The sequence below is a fragment of the Lichenostomus cassidix genome, chromosome 4A, assembly GCF_008360975.1.
Source record: "Lichenostomus cassidix isolate B80296 chromosome 4A, HeHo_3.0, whole genome shotgun sequence".
Taxonomy (NCBI): domain Eukaryota; kingdom Metazoa; phylum Chordata; class Aves; order Passeriformes; family Meliphagidae; genus Lichenostomus; species Lichenostomus cassidix.
This window is the reverse complement of record NC_139485.1, coordinates 17353108-17372193: the sequence shown is the minus strand read 5'-3', so window position 1 is coordinate 17372193 and position 19086 is coordinate 17353108. Positions and strand designations below refer to the sequence as shown.

The window sequence follows — 19086 nt, the reverse complement described above, 5'->3', positions numbered from 1 at the left end:
TTTTGGTCATCTGAATGTGTCTGGTGGATTTTGCAGCCTCTTGCTTTCCTGTAAAAATTAGAAATGCTCAGCAATAAGCTATGCTCCTTATTCAAGTTATTAGGGCATCAGATGAACTGACTGCAAAAATATCCCAATAAAGAACCATTTCAAAATGTGTTTCAGTATGATGGAACAATATCCTCTGGAATGTATGGTGGGATAATTTGGTTGTTGGGTTTCTAAAAGGCAACAAATGTAGATTTTTTTTGTTTCAACCTAATGATATTGTACATTTTTCTACTAATTCTTTTTCAGTCTTCCACATTCTTCTAATGTGAGAGGGTATCTGTGCTTATTTTTAATACATTCTGTTGATCTGTAGTGCTAAACCTCATATTTGGAAATGTGAGTTCATCTTTAGCAAGCTGGAGTTGCAGTGGTTCTGCTTCCACTTTTGTAACTTCTCAGCATGAGAACTTTTGGATGCACCTTCAGTTATGCAGTTATTTGGATAAATCCCTTCCTGCAGAAACTTCTCCTACAATAGTGGAGCTCCTGCTGTCTTTGACTACCAGAGAATATCAGGAGCATCAAACAAGCAAGTGTTTAAATATGAGGTAATCCTGAAAATACTGATTACTGAAAAGCAGAGAACTGTGAAATTCTACTGAATTCTTACCTTCTGCACTTATCTATGGCTACATTTTTTCCCAAGTTATGTAATGGGATTGGGTCCCTCTGTTGTAGGAAGTGGAATATTTTTTATTTATTTCTGGGGGAGCAATGGAATGGGACAAATTAGAATGGAAAAAAAATTAGGGTGAGTATTATGTTGAAATTTCCTGTTATCTAGCTGTTTTTTTGATAATATCATGTATGATGTGGGCTGTGCTGGGGCTAAAAATTCTCCTCAAATAATATCTTTTTTGGCTATAAGTGGAAACAATAAATGTTGATTCATTAGCAGCGATACTTATCTGAGTTTAGACAGCTGATGTTACAAGTCCCATAATTCAAACAATGTTGATGACTCATTTTGTTAATTGCTCACTCTGTGACAAAATATATTGGAATTAGTTTCTTTGTTTAACAATATGTGTTCCCTTGAGCAATGAAAGCGTTAGGAATTGAACACGTCTTTATCATTTGAATTGTGAAATCACTTGAATGGAAACCTCAATCAAACTTCTGCCCCCTTGAGGAGTAAACATTGTCCTAAGCTCTAGAGCAGATATTTGTGACATGTAAAAGGAGGACTGAGATCACTTGAGAGAGATGCACACTGAGGTCCCAGGGAATGGCAGCAATGCACAACCTCACTGCTCTGAGAGAGTTTGGAAGAATTGTTTCAGCATCCAGCATGCAGAAACAGCTGCTGAGCCTGAGCTGATGGTTTAGCTGTGCTTTGGGCCAGTTTAGGCTGTGCTGGAGCTGGGCTGGGGTTATGATTTAGCTCTGATCTGACCTGGGTTATCATTTAGCTCTGTTCTGACCCGAGTTACCATTTAGCTCTGATCTGACCTGGGTTATGATTTAGCTCTGTTCTGACCCGAGTTACCATTTAGCTCTGATCTGACCTGGGTTATCATTTAGCTCTGATCTGACCTGGGTTATCATTTAGCTCTGTTCTGACCCGAGTTATCATTTAGCTCTGTTTTGGGCCCACTTTGGGAGGTGATGGAGCTGGCCAGGGTTATGATTTTGCTGTGCTTTGGACCCGGTTTGGGCAGTGATGGAGCTGTGGTGGAGATTATCATTTTGCTGTGCTTTTTGCTCTGTTCAGGCGGTGCTGGAGCTGCGCTGGGTTAGCATTTAGCTGTTCTGCTTCTGCTCTAGTCCGATCCGTGGCCGTGCCTCGGGAGCCATCTGTCGGCATCGCTCGGTGCCTGCGCCGCCTCTGCCTGCCGCTCCTTCTCCATCCTCCTTCTCCATCCTCCTTCTCCATCCTCCTTCTCCTTCTCCATCCTCCTTCTCCATCCTCCTACTCCATCCTCCTTTTCCTTCTCCTCCCTCCTTCTCCATCCTCCTTCTCCATCCTCCTCTCCCAGCCTGATTCCAGCAGCTCCTTGGACGTTCAATATCCCCGCAGAATTCAAGCCAGCCCGGTCCTGTCGCTGTTCCTGACTGTGTTTCCTGTCCTGCTCAGGGTTAAGCCACTCTTTAAGGATGCCACCCCAAGGCTGGATGGTTAGGAGTGACAGGGTGTGGGATATAGCAAGAGCAAGGGCCTAGGACAGCATTTTGGAATTTCACCCCTGAGCAAGTGAAGAATCCTGCAAAGCTAGTAAAATATTTTGGAAAAATGTGCTGCTGCTCTGCCAACTGCAGAGAGACAGAAATCCCTGCAAATTGCTGGGGCCATGGCTATTGAGCCCTGTTCAAAACTGTTGGGTGATCAAAGGGAGGAGAATGCCCCTGGATCTGCCAAAATCATAGCAGGCATGGTGGTTTCTCCATCCTGGCACTGCAGCTGGACTGCAGAACCAGCCTGGGTCAGGATCAGTCACCCTGGGCACAAGAGGAAACACTGGCAGTCAGCTTGTTTAGTAAGGGAAAAAGGAAAGGTGCACAAGAGGCAGGCAAGAGACACAGCTGGGATGTTTGACCCAAACTGGCCATGGGATGTTCTGATATTCTGTACTGCAGGCATCACGCCATGTGCATAAACTGAGGGGAAAACTGGCTGGAGGAACTGACTGGGCATCACCCTGTGGTGAGCAACTGCAGTGTGCACCACTTGTTTTCTACATTCTAGTTATTTTATCATTATTAATTTCCCTTCTGTTCCTACTAAATTGTCTTTATCTCAACGCACAACTTTTGCCTTTTCCCCACTCCTCTCTCCCCCATCTCGCTGGGGAGGGCTGAGGGAGTGAGGCTGGGTGGTGTTCAGCTCCCTGCCTGGTGAAACCACAACAATGAGAAAGTAACTTGCTCCTTTCCAGTAGGTAGATGCACAGTGTGATTCATCAGAATTGCAAGTTCTTAAAAATTCATTCTCTTTCATTTTCAAACTTCAGTGGGTGTTGGAGAAGGCGGGAGCTGTTATTCTGCACAGTGTGAACCTCTTGGAAATGCAGACAAAGTGGAACAGTTTAGGGCTGGCTGGGTTAGCTGCAAACCCCCATGCAGGTGGAAATGTAATCTTGCCTCTTGTATCTCCTGCTGGTTTTTTTTTTCTTTATTTCATTCTTGTTTCCCCCTCTCTGCTTCCACAGTATATATTGGCTAAGGTGAAACAAATATTTCCTCACAGTTGACCTGAATGGAGAGATCCACATTATTTTTGGATTCAGTCTCTCAGATTCCTTCTCTTAAATGAAAATACTCTAATGCTGTCACAGATCATGTCCTGTAGCTAAAAGGCAAGGTGTTCACCAGAAAAAGGAATTTAAATTTAGGAAGAATGGTGCTTATACTGTTAAATGTATAACTGAATATTTAGTCTGTCTTTGATTTGATTTCTGTGGTTATGATGTTTTTTGGTGTTTTGGTGTTTTTTTCTGTGAAAACTAGAATTTTGTGACAAGTAAAATTTTTTTTACACTGCTGTATGGCAAAAGAGGAGAGCAGGGGACTGCAAATTCTCTTCCCTGTGCCAGCTGTTAGAACAGAACAACTTAAATTTGTCAGCTTGGGAATATTGTGAATCTTCCTTGTGAATTCTGGTGATGCAAAGGGCTTATGGTGTTCTCCTGAAATCACCTTACAAAGAGCTGCCAGTAAGGACATTATTTATTTTGCGTTTCATTTGCTTTCAAGACACTCTAGTTTTCTCCTCATCTCCTCACCTCTTGCCAAGGCCCTGATGGAGTTTGTGTTTCTGGGCTGCTGTGAACTTCCTCCTGTTTCCTCCTGGAGCACAAACCTGGCAGCATTTTCTCTATGCATAAACATAGACCTCTCCTGCTCTTATCCAACCCCAGCCTTGCTCTGCAGGCACAAGGACAGCTTGGTGAATTCCAATTCATCTTCCAAATAACTTCTCTAATAAAAGTCAAGGAAAAATCCCCCACAAAGTACAACTTGTTCTCTGTGACTCTCAGTTTAGGCAAGAACTAATAAGATGAAGTTGTATTATTCATCAATGTTAGATTTTTCTGGTTTGTTCTTCAAACTGGAGCCTGTAAAAGAGTTTTCAGGACGGGTTGTAAAGGCTTAAATGTTCTGCCTCCAAAATGACAGAAATGCTGTTCATTCTCCATTACTTTTGTTCATTTGGATCTGCCAAGACAGGTGCCAATTAGTGCTCCAGATGGTGTAAGCAAATAAAGGGAGCCCAGCAAAGGGTTCTGTGTGCATCAGAAATGTGAAATATCCTCATTTCATGATGGCCTCCTGTCACTTGTAGGGATGGTGAGACTCTACAAGGAGTTTTATGGAACTGGGAAGCCTTGTGATTCTGTTATCTCCCTGAAAATTCCTTTTGTGTTCCTCGGAGTTAATGGGCTCAGAAGGATCTCTAGAAAAGGAGAAGTTTCAGGAAGTTTGCAGATGTCTCATTAGTACATTATTATAATGATCCCTGACAGAGTAGGAATAAAAGAATTTTACTTTAAGATCACTAATATCTGGTCACTTTAAACAGTGTTTGCTGTTCAGTGACATGCCATTAGATATGTAGAACTGTATTTTTCCACTTTTTTTCAGCAACTCTTCAAACGACAGTATGTTTTCCTCAGCCAGTACTGCAAAGATTTAAAATGGAAAATCTTTTCCTTGTTGCATAATTAGTTTTTGTTCCATTTTAATGAGAGACCATCCCAGGTATTTTCCCCAGTCTCTGGTATTTCTGTTGGGATGCAGACCTAGAGCAAAATTTTCTAGGCTGAGCAAGAGGTCTGCTTTTCATTTGGCCAACTCAGCCTCAGAAAAGCTGCAGTCACCCAGCACTCCTACAGCCAGGGCTGTTTTAAGATCCCTGGAGCACTTGGAATGCTGTATCTTTTTTGCTCAGGTGGAATGGTTCTGTTTCTTCCTGTTTAATTATCACTACTCCTGTTCAGCCGAAGCCCTGAAGTGGATTTGTGGTTCAGTGATAGAATGAGGGCAGCAATTGAAAACTACAGAGGCTTGTTTTTTCTCTATGGACTTAAAATAAACGACCACATGTTTGATAGGGAAGCTGGTTCTGTCTAGAATTTAAAATCACCTGACAAGAACCTGTAGAGCTTAATTTCCTTTAAACTGTTAAATGGAAATCAGAGCACGGGGTGGGAGAGTCTGTGGAAGAGACATTAAATGAAACACTTACCAGCAGAGCACCTACAAATTCGGGAGCTAATAGATTGTTATCTGCCACAATTTAAAATCCTGAGACCAAATAAAATTCTAAATGTGGATTCTTATTCCTGTGTGCAGCATGAGCAGTCTCTGCTAAAATGTTCTGCGCATAATTTAATGTTCATCCTTTTAACTTTGAAGGCGTATTGCCAAAGAATTACTCATACAGTTAAAGTAAAAAATAAAAATCAGTGAATGTAGCCCATAAATAAGCTACAATCTTACTTCCCTTTCCAGATTTTTTAACAAATGATAAAGCATATACTCTTCAAAAATGCATTTACCAAAAAGAATCTTTTCAAATAATTCCTCATACATACAGCTTTGGCTTTTAATGACTGTTGCAGTAAGCTTGGGAAATTGCTTTCACTCTATTTTAAGAGCATTTTTACCTAAACGTTCTTACTGTAAATTCCATTGGTGCCTTTGGTCCTGATTAGTGGCACTGAGTGGTTTAGGTGGAAATAATGCACTGGAGTTGGAAAGCAGTTAGTAAAGTGAGAACTGTCACAAATGGTGTTTGTTATAAATAATGGGATTTGAGAGTCTATATGACAAGCAAGATATCATAATTAAACCATTCCCTGCACATTGTTGATGCTCTTTACTCAGGAAATCGTGTTTTACTTAATGATAAAGGATTCATCACTGGACAGCCAGTTGTACTTGGATTGAAAGTTAATTTTTGTTTGTGTTTTTATGCTTAAAAGGAGATGACATATTCACACCATAATTTTTTTTTTTTCTGTGTCTTACATTTTGCTATTCCTCTAAAAAACATTTCTGGTATTGATTATAGTAGGTTTGGGTCTAAATTTTGCACTACTATCCCTAAAGTCAATTAAACACATCCAAAAGTGAATTTCAGTGAACAGTCCCCAAAATGTCAGCCTTTCCTTTTCGGGGCTAAGCAGACACTGATGAAAATTTCAGTGTTTTTAGGTGCTGTAGGAATGGATTATCCTTAGCATTGGAAGGTGTTTCCCAATGTGAGAAGAGAATTCAAGCTTGGAAATCCATCTGATATCTCAAAAAACTCAACAGATATAGATCAGAAAAGAGCTGATACTACAAGTACTACAAAAATAATGTGTGAATAATGAATATTATTGACTTCATTGAATTTCATTTAGGTGTAGGGGAGAGCTGAAGCACATGAATAAAAATACTCATTTTATGGAGAGAAAAGCAGCAAAAGAGAGGAAATGGTTTCTCTGTTTCTCTCCATTAGGAAAAGAATTTAAGATTGGTGCAAGGAGACAGTAAGTCAGAAATGCAAAGCTTAAATAATTTCCAGAGCCTACACATTTCTTGGGTTTTGTTGTAATTCTTCCACAACCACAAAACAGGAGCCTACAGAGGCAAGATATTAAACTACCTTGAAAAATACTAAGCAATGCTCCATATAGTGGAAAGTGAAATAAAACTGCAATATAGAAATTCTGTATTGGCTGAGATTGGATGTTGCTTTCAAAAGCTGCATAAAATGAAAGCCATTAGCTTCTATTTGCATTTAAGCAGTGCAGTTGTAAAGGTAGAATGATATAAAATTGTAAATTAGAATCAGGCAGGTAATGTTACACATTATAGGAAGATGGTTCAGCTTGAATACAATGTTTGAGGAAATGCTTTAAAAAAGTACTAATGGCAAGGGTAATAAAGTATTGGACTGTTGAAATATAAAAGTATTTTTGTCAGGGTACACAGATTGCCCCTGGAAGCAGACTTTTTTTTTTTTTTCCCCTGAAATTTACCTTCAGGAGCTCTAAACCACGTTCATTCCTCTGACATATTGCCACTTCTTCCTCCTTCGCAGAAACTCATCGTTTCTGTCATTTGCTTGTAGGTATTTTTCAGCGCTTGCTATTATTTACTCAAGAAATCAAGGGAAATCAAAATTATCCATAAACGGTCATTAATACACACTCAGATGACAAGTCTCTTTTATTTTTTTCCTCCTCACCCCGTGCAAGTTTTCTTCGGCGAAAATGAAACTTCAAGCATTTTCTTCTCCTACCCTAATGGGGCTGTTAAGTTATCATGGAAATGACACGAAGTGCTGCAGGACTGCTCTGGGGGAACAGCAGAGCGTCACTGGCGGTGACAACAGTGCTGGCAGCACTCAGAAGGAGCCAGCAGCACACGTGGGTGGCACTCGTGGGATGGAATGGTTTTCAAGTAGGATATGCTTCTTGTAATTCTGTCTAATCCTGTCTGGTGGGGTTTGGGACAGGGACAGTTGGTGTGGAGATAATGTCTGTGTAAAATGCCATAGGTGGGTCTTTGTCACAAGGAAATAAAAAAAAAGTAAATGCCCATGGATATAATTAAAAGAAAAAAAATGTACAGTTGTGTGCACAGTGCTTGAGGTTTATCAACCAACTGAGAGAGTTGGGGTGTTCAGCCTGGAGAGGAGAAGGTCTGGGGAGACCTTGGAGCCTGAAGGAGACCCAAGGGAGCTGGAGAGGGACTGGGGACAAGTGCACAGAGTGACAGTAGCAGGACTGGCCTTGAGGTGAAGGAGGGCAGGCTTAGGTGAGAGATGAGGACAGTTCCTGTCCTGGCACAGAGTGCCCAGAGGTGTCATGGATTCTCCATCCCTGGCAGTGCCCAGGACCAGGCTGGGTGGGACTTTGAACAACCTGATCTAGTAGAAATGTCCCTGTCCATGGTGGGGATGGAAAATGATGATTTTTAAGGTCTTTCCCAGCCCAGCCCATGCTGATTTGTGTTCAGAGCTGCAGGGCTGTGACACTTTGCACTTTTGTGCTTTCCTGCAGGTAGGGCAGCAGGGACAGGCTGAGGGACAAGAGGAACCCACAGGCAGAGAGACAATCAGCTTGTCAGGTAGGAATAGTGGCAAAGTGGGACTCAGGAGTTCCAGCTCTATAAATGATAATAATGTTTGTAGATTACTGCACTCACAATTCCAGTTATACTCCAGTTTCCCTCCGAGTTTTGATGCCAAGAAAACTGCATTAAATCCTTCTTTAAAAGTCTGTTCACCTGGACTGACAGAGAAATGTTCATGTGTGATCTTTTGGCAATGATTAAAGTAATATTACCTAAGATAATTAATGAGGTTGGGGTAAAAGAGGTATCTTATTCCTAATAAAAGAAGTGTTATAGTCCCATTTATTTTGTTTTATTTTTATATTTTCTAAGTGCATTCTGAATATGCAATCCATGATTCAAACACCACACTGTTTTTAAGCTGTAAAGTCCTACGCAAAACCAATAAGTACAAAAATATGAATCTTAAAATTATGTTCTGATATGTGTGTTACAAACTTGAGAACGGATAGATCTGTTAAATTGAAATATAAGCCTTTCAACAGCAAGCACGAGTAATAAATGGAACTATTTCAGTAACTGTAAACATAATAAAAATCCTCGTGATGAATCGCAGAAAAGTTCATTTGATGAAACTCATAACAAATACATTGAATCCAAAGGAATTAATAATTCTGCATTACTGGTAAAACCTAGCTAACTTTTTTTTTTTTTTTTTTTAAGTGGCAAGAAGTCATGTTTTGCTAAGGAAGTAACAGTAAAAAGTAAAGGTCTAGAAAAGTGTCAAGATCTCTGTAGCTGAAGTTCACCTGAACTAATAAAAATGCTTCCAAATTGAAGGTATATTGCAAAACCCTTTAAGAATGTACATTTATTCTTGTGGCAATATAAGAGTTGCTTAATTATTGGCCTATTTTGGTGACAGGGTCAGTTGATAACTGTTAATTATCAGGATTCGTGCTTCAGCTTGACAAGCAAATCATTTGGGGCTTACAGCTCTTTCCTCAGTCTCAGATGGGGAAAGAGGATTAATTTTAAATAGGGTTAAAATTTCAATGTTGAATTGTTTGCGTTACAACAGAGAAGAAACTTACTCTGTTTATTTAACCTAATTAAAGTCAAGAAAATAATGTAATCCTTTCCTGAAAACACCAGGAGAAGTTGGTGTTTGTAATTCCAAGAAGGCAGTTTTCCTATTTGAGCCAGTTAAGTGCGAGAAGGTGCAGTTGTAAAGGAAGTGTGAATTAGCACAAAAACTAATTAACTGAGTGCAAACCAGCTCCTCTTCTTGGGCTGAGCCTCCACCCAAGTGCCATTTTTATGCAGTAAGGGTAGAACAATACAGCAATAACTTCTCTGAGCAGCACAAGAGTAGTGCAAGAAGCAGATTAATCACAAGCATTGTCATCAGTTTTAACTCTGTTATTGTCCATTGTCGATACACTGCTGAGGTGCAGCCAGATGGCAAAATGCTGAGCTCAAACAGGCTGGTGGGGCTTTTTTTGCAGAGGTTGTGCTAAGGTTCTCCACAAGGAAATTCAGTGTTCCAGGAGACAGTCCAAGTGTGGCTGTGACCATTAGCAGCGATTGTGGGGAAGGAGGCACAGCTATGCAGTAGGACACTGCAGATGATGTCTCCTTTTGGGGTGAGAAGGCAATGCTTAAAACTAGTTCTATGGCTTAAAACTAGTTCTAGGTCCTGTAGGTTTGAAAATGTGATAGCAGTCAGGATGCATCAGGTGTGTTAGCTGAGCACACCCTCTGGCTTAATTTAATCCAAAAGCAATCCAGATTAAAGTACTTAAATACTTCCAATGATTTAAATTTGTCCACGGGTGGGAATGGTCAGGAGGTTGAGTTCTCCCTTCTGTGACCTAAATGGGAGTGTGGATGCACTAATGTAGCAAATCCATTGGTACCTTTGGTGTGTTGGACACCTTTTCCCATGGCTAGAGTCACAAATGAGAAATGCAGTTGTTCCAGTTGCACTGGTTGGAGTCTGGCAGCAGCATAAAGCTCTGCATGGCAGCCTGTTGGGGTTTTTAAATGCAGCACCTGCTGGCAGCACAGTTCAGGTAAAAGCACCACTTGCTCCAGGTGTATTTGTTTTGATGAAAGTTTGGGCACTGTGTCTAATGAGGTGATCTCGTTTAGCCAATTCCTGTTAATTGAGCCCTGCAGGGCAGTCCTCGCACAGGATCCATTTCAGAAATCACCCCAGTGAACCAGCCCCAAGAGCTTACCAGGTGTTTTGGGAATGCTGAGCTTGGTGTGTGGTTCCTTGCTTTCCTGCTGCAAGAATGTTTCTGAATGGCTCATGTGGAGATCTCTGAAAGTGAGCTGCCTGCAGATGCAGCTTAATGCTATTTTAATAGCAGAGATTTAAGCCTTTCTGCTGAGAGCATATTTTCCTTTGGTTCATGTCCTTATTACATATCTAGATAATTTCCTTGGATTTAAAGGAACAAAACCTATGAATAAACACATTTCTCTTTCTTCATTCTTGTATTTGTTTTCCTCGTTCTGCTCAGTGTGGAAAGTCTCAGCACTGCTGTTGACCTGCCTTGGAAGCAGAGTGAAGATGCCACTCTGCATTCTCTGACAGAGGAACAGCTGTCCACAGATGGCAGCTCCAGCAAACATTTTGGTGTGTTTGCTTCAGTTAGGCAAGTTCAAATTACCAGCAGTGGAACGATCTTGTTTGTATCCTTTATAATCCTCTCTAGCAAATGTTAAATGTGCCTCTTCCTTCCTGGGAAGCTTGTTGTTGTTCTCTGTTAATGAGATTTCACACATTAAAACATACTGATAAGAGCATGGTGGAGCTAAGATTACACACTTGAAGTTGTTCCTGTTGCTAGGAAGTGATGAATTTGCTATCTAGCATGTTGATTTTCCTTCTGAGTCTATCCAATACATCCTGTAAAATTTTTCTTTCATTTAAGCCATAAAATCAAATTCTCACTTCATAGAGCCAAAAGCTGGAGCCCATTAATGCTCTGAGTGAGCTTAAACCTATAGTTTTATAATTGAATTAACTTAAAAAGGTAAACATACTCATTTTTCTGTAGCTCACAAGAGGTATTTTCTCCCTACTGTAGTATGTTATCTGCAGCATAATTTAGAAGATCTGATTGCTTTGCTGATTTTCCTTAAATGACAGATGATTTTGTGCAAGCTCTCAATTTTTCTTCCCAATTCCCCAACTTGAGGATTGTCATACCAAGCCTTATTGCCTTTGCAATGAGATTTTTCCTTGGGAGGTACTATTTTGAGCACAGATTTTCTGTAACACTGGGAATTATTATCTGTGACTAATAACAATCTCTGTGGAGCTTGTTATACAATGAAGACTGATCATGTGCTTGAATATATTCATGTGATTGCTTGCAGCCACCAGGAGCTTAAATTTCTGTAAGTTGCTGCTTTATCAAAAATGATTTTTTTTCCCTACTGAAATAAGGTAAATTATTAAACTGCTGCTATTTTAACTCAAGTTCAATAACACTTAGGTGAACTTTCATGCAACAATCTAGAAAAATGTATGAATTAACAGTGGTTAATCTGATCCTTGAACTGTTCTAACAGAATTTTAATTGTGACTGTAAAGATGTTGTTGGAGGGTTCTTTTTACAGGCTCAGCCTCCAAAATAACTATATCTGCTGTGCTGAGTTGATTTTGCTGATTTTTTTTTTTTCTTTTAGTTCTCCTTCAGTTGCCTTGATTGAAAAGTCACTCAGGAATGACTGATAGACAATTTTGTCAAGCAAAGCTAAATTTTAGCTGCATTAATGCCAAACTGATGCCTTCAGCCTGCTTGTCCTGGCCCAACTGGTTGAAATTTAGAAAATCTGTCTCCTTTCACAAGAAAACAAAATCTCTGTTGACTTGCAGTGCTAAGAGGAGATGAAGGCAGCAAAATCTTACCTTGACTTTGTGGGGCAGCAGATGAGGAGGGAAGCCCAGGGGAATTTGTCTCCTTATTTCAAAGCTTTTTTTTTTTTTTTAATTTTGAATGGATGCTTTGCAGAACTGTACTGGTTATGAATTTAAGAGAGAGACTGCTTTGGCACTCTTATGCCTTGAGTTTCATTTATTATGTGTGATTTTGATAAATTACTCATCGATGCCCTGAGAGTATTTTCTCTGATCTGTGTCTGTTCTTTTGCATTGTTCTAATTATTTATTTTAACTTCCTTTTGTCTTTGAATCCTCGAAATGATAACACGTATTTCATCCACATGCATTTTTAATTCCTTATCCCACTGCCTGATAAATAATGATATTGTCAAATCCTGCTTGTGATAGTGTTTTTGAGCTGGTGGGAGTACCTTGGATAGCTCATTAAACTTAATATATAGGAAAATTTATTATAGATAAGCAGAACAATTACCAGAAACTACAATATGAAATGTTTGTCAAAGTTGAGAAGCTGAAATATTGATGAAGTCAAACAAGAAACAACGACAGTAACTGAGCTGGATTTCAAGCAGATTACAGCTTTATTTAGCATTATATTTTCTCTCCCACATCCTACATAAATCAGGGAACTCATTCTGATACATTGTGCTTGTGTCTAGGAAACTTCATAAAATTCTGAGAAAGCCAGTGAGTTTATGAAGTCAATCCTTTCATGAGAGGCCAAAGACCAACAACATCATTCCTGATTTGTTCCACACTCGTGGGATTAACTCTTGTCACCAAGCAGTGATTGCATTGCCACTCAGGGTCCGTCTGGTTCTGTGTGGGTTTTCCTTTTTCCCTTCCTAATTCACCCTTCAACCAGAAGTCAACTTGTGGATGTGATAAATGAGTCCTCCTGCTCTGAAACACTTGCTCAATCGATGAGCTTGTGGTTGATTCTCTCTGCACTTGTGTTTTGTGTTATTTTCCTGGTGTTTTGTGTTATTTTCCTGGTGTTTTGTGTTATTTTCCTGGTGTTTTGCAGAGCTGAACTGCAATTCTGAAAGGGAGGAATTGCCTTCCCACTTCCCCTGCCCTCAGCCCTGCAAGTGTCTCAGCCTGGGGGGTCACATGAGGGCTTCTTCCCTCATCTGCTACCTAACACTTCTATATTTTTAGATTATTTTTATTTTTACACAGTAATACCTGATAATAAAACCTTAATTTGAAATAAACCATGAATTTGCCACTGCAGTTGTTTCAGTGTCTTCAGGAGTTACAGTTTTAAGGCTGCAGGCATCAGGTTGGGAAATTCCAAGGTATCCAAGTGTCCTCTTTTGGTGTAATGACATGGTTTAGACTTTGTGCTTGCATGCCTGAGAATGAAAAGACAAAACATTGTTTTATACAAATATGCTTCGAAAAAGTTTGAAGTTCCCAGTGTGGAGCTGGGGAGTCTGATCCAATCCCTTCAGCTGGTGTGTGGAGGGATGAGAACTGGAAAAGCAGAGAACACTGGAAATGCATTTCTTCATCCCTTTCCCAGCACCAGCCACCCCCCCAAAGCAAAATATAACACTGTTTCCATGGAAAAATCAACAAGATAGAGGACTGCTGGATAGCCAATACCATTTTTTAAAATCCAATTGGTTGCAGCTGTACTGAGAGGGAACAAATGTTTTGCTGCCTTTGCTGCCAAATAATAGATTATATTTGGAAGCATAAGACTAATGAAAAAATACAGTTCAGAAACAGAGTGATTGCAAAGCTTCAGGCACAAGAAAGGAAACTGTTAGCCTGCTTTGTAAAGCAAACCTAAAAAAGTTTGAGGGGTTTTTTTAATTTTTTTTTTAGATGCAGTGTAAAGTTATATATAATGTTGTTTCCTGAGGATCCAGTTTTTCACCATGGCAGTGATGCCAAACCTCCTGCCTTCTGCTGGCAATAATTTATCTATCTATCTATCTATCTATCTATCTATCTATCTATCTATCTATCTATCTACCAGCAGCCATCTGCCTGGGAAATGATGAGCTCAGCCTGGGGAGCAGGGCAGTGAGCAGTGGCTGGGAGAGGGAATTGTCCTGTGCAGGGATGGCAGCACAGTGTTCTGCTGCCCTGGGGTGCTCTGTGCTGTCCTGGCTGAGCTCACTGTGTCCCCTGCAGGGTCACTGTGTCCCCTGCAGGGTCACTGCCTTTGGAATGAGGAGCAGCAACTCTTGCAACTGTGGGGACTTTCTTACAGGTGACCAAATCATTCAGAGATGTGGAATCTGGAGTTTCGTTATTTCAAATTATTAGATATAAGAACAACAGCAGCAAAAATAGTTCTTCTCTCAAGCTCCTTACAATGAGACATCAGAGTTAAGTCTGTGCCATTAAATCTTGTTAAAGCCAACAAAGAGGTTGTTTACCTCTCACTCACCTGCTCATTGTCATGACAGAAGCATCGATTTGTGTCTTTTAGGGATCTATAACTGCAGGCTGGAGCTCAACCTGCACAGGTGGATGGGAACACTTCTTCAGTGCTTCTGTGGGAACGTGGTGAACTGAGTCAATAATGCCATATGACATAAAGGGGAGAAGAAATATCTTTACAACATCAAGCAATGCAATCTGCTCCACGTTCAGGGTATTGAGCGACTCATCAAATAGCTATGTAACAAGCAGGGATTGATTTTCCAGTCCCTGCCCACCTGATGGGAATGAGTGAGTGCATCACTGAGCAGCATTCATGCAAACTTTTGTCTACTGACTTGGTGCTAAGGTTTTACTGAAACATGCTGTAGTTCTCAATTTTTTTTTGTTTTTTACAGCTTACCCGTGATGAATGATTTAGGAATTTAAACTCTCACCTTTAGAAATCACCATCTGTTACTGATGTCTCCTTTAGCAGCTAAATTCAGTATAATTCAAATTGCTTTACCTCTGACAGAGAGGTAACCAAAGAACTGCGTGCTACTACACCAGTAATATCCTTAAAAAACTTTGCTTTATTTTCTACTGGGAGTATGTGGATCAGGAATTGTTGGAGTGAGAAATTAATTTAAGAGGTGTGGAGTGCCTGGAAGTTGGAAGTCAAAGATGCAGCTTTCTGGTGGTTCCAAAAGAGATGGGATTAAACCCCTTGCCAGATCAGCATCTGTGGTCAAGTGAAGCCTTTTGGCAGCACAGTTTTAGGCAGGTTAATAAAGAAAACACACACTTTCCTCCATCATAATGAAGCACGTTTTACACCAGATGTTGTTGGATATCATGAAACATTTGTTTATATAAATAAAAAAATATATATTCATGGGAAGATGTGCTACTTTCACACTTTTTTAAAAGCTAATGTGTACCAGGATTCTAAAGCTTATATTGCTCTTAATATGTAGAGAATTACTGCAAGTTGTATAAACCAACTGTAAATTGTCTCAAATAGATACATTCAAAAGAGGAGAATGATAAGCAGAATTCCAAGATTTTGTCTTTTTTTTTTTTTTTTTGACTTGGACACCTTTGAGTATGGATGGACATTGTGAACTTGGTACTTCCTGAAGTCAAATTCAGATGCTCAAAGCTCCCCTGTTGCAAATACTTGATTTGATTTGTCAACTCTTGATATTATATTGTGGAATCAATTAATTTCTACTTAGTGATCACATGAACTTGAATTAGTCTAATGATATTTTAATTTTTTCAAAGCTATCCTTGGCTCTGCTCCTCTATAGCCTTCAGGCACAAATAGTCATAAAGGTGCAGGTGTTTAGTAGATAAAACTCCAATAAAAGTGCAGGTGTGCATAGCAGGTTTATCAAGTGAAGGTTCCATAGATTATAAGAATTTTTTTCTGTGAGTTCAGAGGGAATCTCTGGTGCTGTGGCTCTCTGGCTACCCTTCCTCCATGGCTCTCCCCACTCCAGTGGCTGTGCTGTTGTGTCAGGGATGCTGTGAGTCCCTTCCTGTTGGATTTCTCTGGCAGGTGGCATCATTCCATCTCTGCTCTGCGAGTGACAAGTGACACGGTGGCACTGAGTGGGCTGTGTGAGCTGGGATGGACACACCATGAGTGCTGCAGTCCTTGTCCCTGCCCTGTCCACACAGCAGCAGGAGCACCACTGCTGTCCCACCCAGCTCTGCTCGTGGCTTTTGCAGCATGCCAGGGAGCACAGGCTGTGCAGCTGACTCACAGGCTGACGTTGTCATTCTGGCACAAAAGCAGTTTCTAAAATGCTGCCAGCTCTCTCTTACTGTGCTGCAGCTCTTTGCCCAGAGCCTTTAGCTTCCTTTCCAGCGCTGGCAGGTTTGGTGCAACTGCAACCTGTGCATCCCACAGCACCGAGCTTCTCAAACTGTGAGACATGGAAGTGTTTGAGCTGCTGCCTGAGCAAAAGATGTTCTAAAACCTCCTGTGAAGATTTGTTCTTTTCATTTTCATGCTGGTGTTATGATGGGTATGGCAGGCACTGAGTTTTGTTGAGAGGGAAAAAATGTGTTGACAAAGACCTTCCCACCACCATCTCCACATGGCTATATTTTACCTTTCCTCAGGGTTTGCTGTGGGCAGCTGATGTAGAGCTGTTTGTTGGTGGATAAAACAGCTCTGCCTTTGTGCTTGGGAAGTGGGAAATCACAATAGATCCACGTGGCTGCTCTGACCTGGCCTGGGGAGTGCAGAACTGCATACTGGAAGGGCTGGCAGATGGAATGGGAGCTCAACATCAAACACACAGTGGGCACTTGGGCTGAGATGTGGCTATTTTTTGCTGGTGTACCTGCAGGTGTTACTGGCCAAATTCTGCTCTGCAGCTCTGCTGCAGTTTGCTGTGTTGTGCTGCTTTTTCTCTCCTGGCATGCAGCTCCTGAGGATAACGTCCCTTGGACTTGCATGAGAAATGCTGAAAATATTCACACACAAAACATCCCTGGCATCACAATTTTTTTTTGTACTTCCCCTTCTGTAAAGACCTTAAAAAGTCAATTTTCCTGCCCACACAGAGTTATTTTTCTGAGCTTGCTTTCAGTTGAAAGGGACATTCTGTGGGAATTTCACTTCCATTTGTGTGTCTGCTCTCTGCAGTGGCTTTATTGACCACATAAAGAATGATGATTTTTTTTTCACTGGTTCCTTCAAGAGACTCTTCTGAAGCTGGGTATGATTTGGAGAGGGAAAAGGGGTCAAGATAACAAAAACCTTCCAGGTAAATAAGCATATATTCTTGCTTGCAGTATTGTCTCTCTTGCATTTCTCCTTAATAAAGACCTGGACTATGTTTTTTGTATCTCCTGAATTTAATAGATATTTTTAAGCTTTTACTGCTCTATAGTGGGGATTAATTTATTAATCAGATTTCATAGTTCAAATTGAGAGCCTATTTCCCTGGTAGAATGCAAGGAAATGGGACATTTCTAATGTTTTGGGGCAAGTTAGAAATGCACCTTAGAGTTCAATGACTTGAACCCACAGATGAGATGAGGACATTTTTTCCACTATTAATTCACGTTCTCCTTTCTCTCAAGCTCTCCAATTAAGCTTGCAAAAAAAGTATTCACTGGTATAGAAAAAAAACCCCAAACTACGCAGGCATTGAAATGGTTATGGCAACTGGAAATTACACTTTCTTTTTTAAGAGAATATTTTTTCCCTTCCCACGTCCTCCAATACTGCTGCTCAAAGGTCTTTGTCCAAAAGCATAATGGAAACAACTTGCCGAGGCCCAGAGCACACCATAAACCAGGTTGTTTTGCCTGGGGCTCTGGGAGATGAGTGTTGAGCCTCTGAGAACAAATGCCTGTCTCGATTAGGCAAACATCAGAGCCACTGGGCAGAGCAGCCCATGGTGCTCAGACTGTGTGTGACCAGAGAGCTCCAAAATGTTCTCCTCAAACAAATGGAAATGGTAATGAGAACACACCCCTGATACGAAGAAATGTGTGTTTTAAGGAACTGCTTGAAGAAATCTTTTTTTTGTCAGTCTTTGAATTTTTCGGTCTTGACAAGTCTGTTCCCAGTAGCTGCTGGAGATGGTTGCAGATAGTGAACAGCCAATAAATCTGTTCTCCTGCATTTTTCAGGCAGACAGGAATGTCTGCCAGGCCAGCCCTGAGCCAGGCAGAAGCTGTGGCAATATGGGCAATATGGAGCAGAATTTGATTTAATGTTAGCATGCCTTTCACTAGGTTCATTGACTTGATTTCTCCATTGTGCTAACTGAATCCATGCAGCTTCCAGCTGATTTGGAGTGATGACTGCTCTTGTCTGCAAAATGCTTTCCAGAGAGGCTCCTGAACCTGCCAGTGAACAGAGCCACAGGTGAGAAGTGTGACTGCTGAAGGACAAGAGAGGGAGAAAGGGTGATTGCTAGAGGTTGGAGCCCTAGAGAAAAGATCCAACAAAAATCTAAAACAGATTAAAAGCAGAATTGGAATGAAAGGATGGGGAGAAAAATGTGCAAGTCAAACCTATCTGCCTTGGACAACAGGGACCAAATGGATATAACAGCAGTAATTGATAAATTGCTCTGGTCAATTGGATTAGTGACAAATGACAGCTGAGTCAGAGTCACTGCAATAAATCTAGAGGGACAGTGCTCAAAATCCCATCCTCTATCGTGAACCCTTCATCAATTTCTCCATATTTAGATATAAAGCTGAATAAAACCAATCTATATTTGTAACCTTAGATTAGAAGCATCAAGATAGTGCTGTTCCCACCATTTAATGCTGGTAATGCCCACACAGCCAGAATCTGATGTGGCCAGAACTTTGAGATGTGTCTGTTCAGCTCTTTCCTGATGGCAATAGCTTCAAAATATATATGAGATGGAGAGATTTGTTGTGCTCTTTCTCTCTGTCTTTGTGGACAAATTGATATCTAATGAATGGCAGTGGTCAGATATTGGAGGTGAATTTTAAATAAAAGGAATCTGAAAATAAGTAGGCATTGCACAAGCAGCAAATTGAGATGAATCATGCTCTCTTCTGAGAGAAAAGACACTCTGCAGGGAGAGCCTGGCCTCACTGTGTGATAGCCTTGGACCAGAATGGAGAGAAGAGAGAAATTCCTCAGGGTGTGCTTTGGCAGAATTATGAAATAAATAAAAAAATGCACAGGCTGGGAATACTTTTCTCTGTTACAAACA

At 40.7% G+C, this 19086-nt stretch overlaps 1 long non-coding RNA gene across 3 annotated transcripts in view; it reads left to right on the top strand.

The window, feature by feature from the left end:
• Window positions 1-19086, top strand: part of LOC146437592 (uncharacterized) — a 72131-nt gene that overhangs the window by 27525 nt on the left and 25520 nt on the right. The window contains exons 1-2 of one of the 3 annotated variants that reach the window (XR_014852306.1): window positions 17070-17145; window positions 18170-18257. The exons of the other annotated variants lie outside the window; for them this stretch is intronic. This is a non-coding gene — a long non-coding RNA (uncharacterized LOC146437592). Of the gene's footprint in view, window positions 1-17069; window positions 17146-18169; window positions 18258-19086 lie in introns of those variants that run through there. 3 annotated transcript variants of the gene reach the window in all.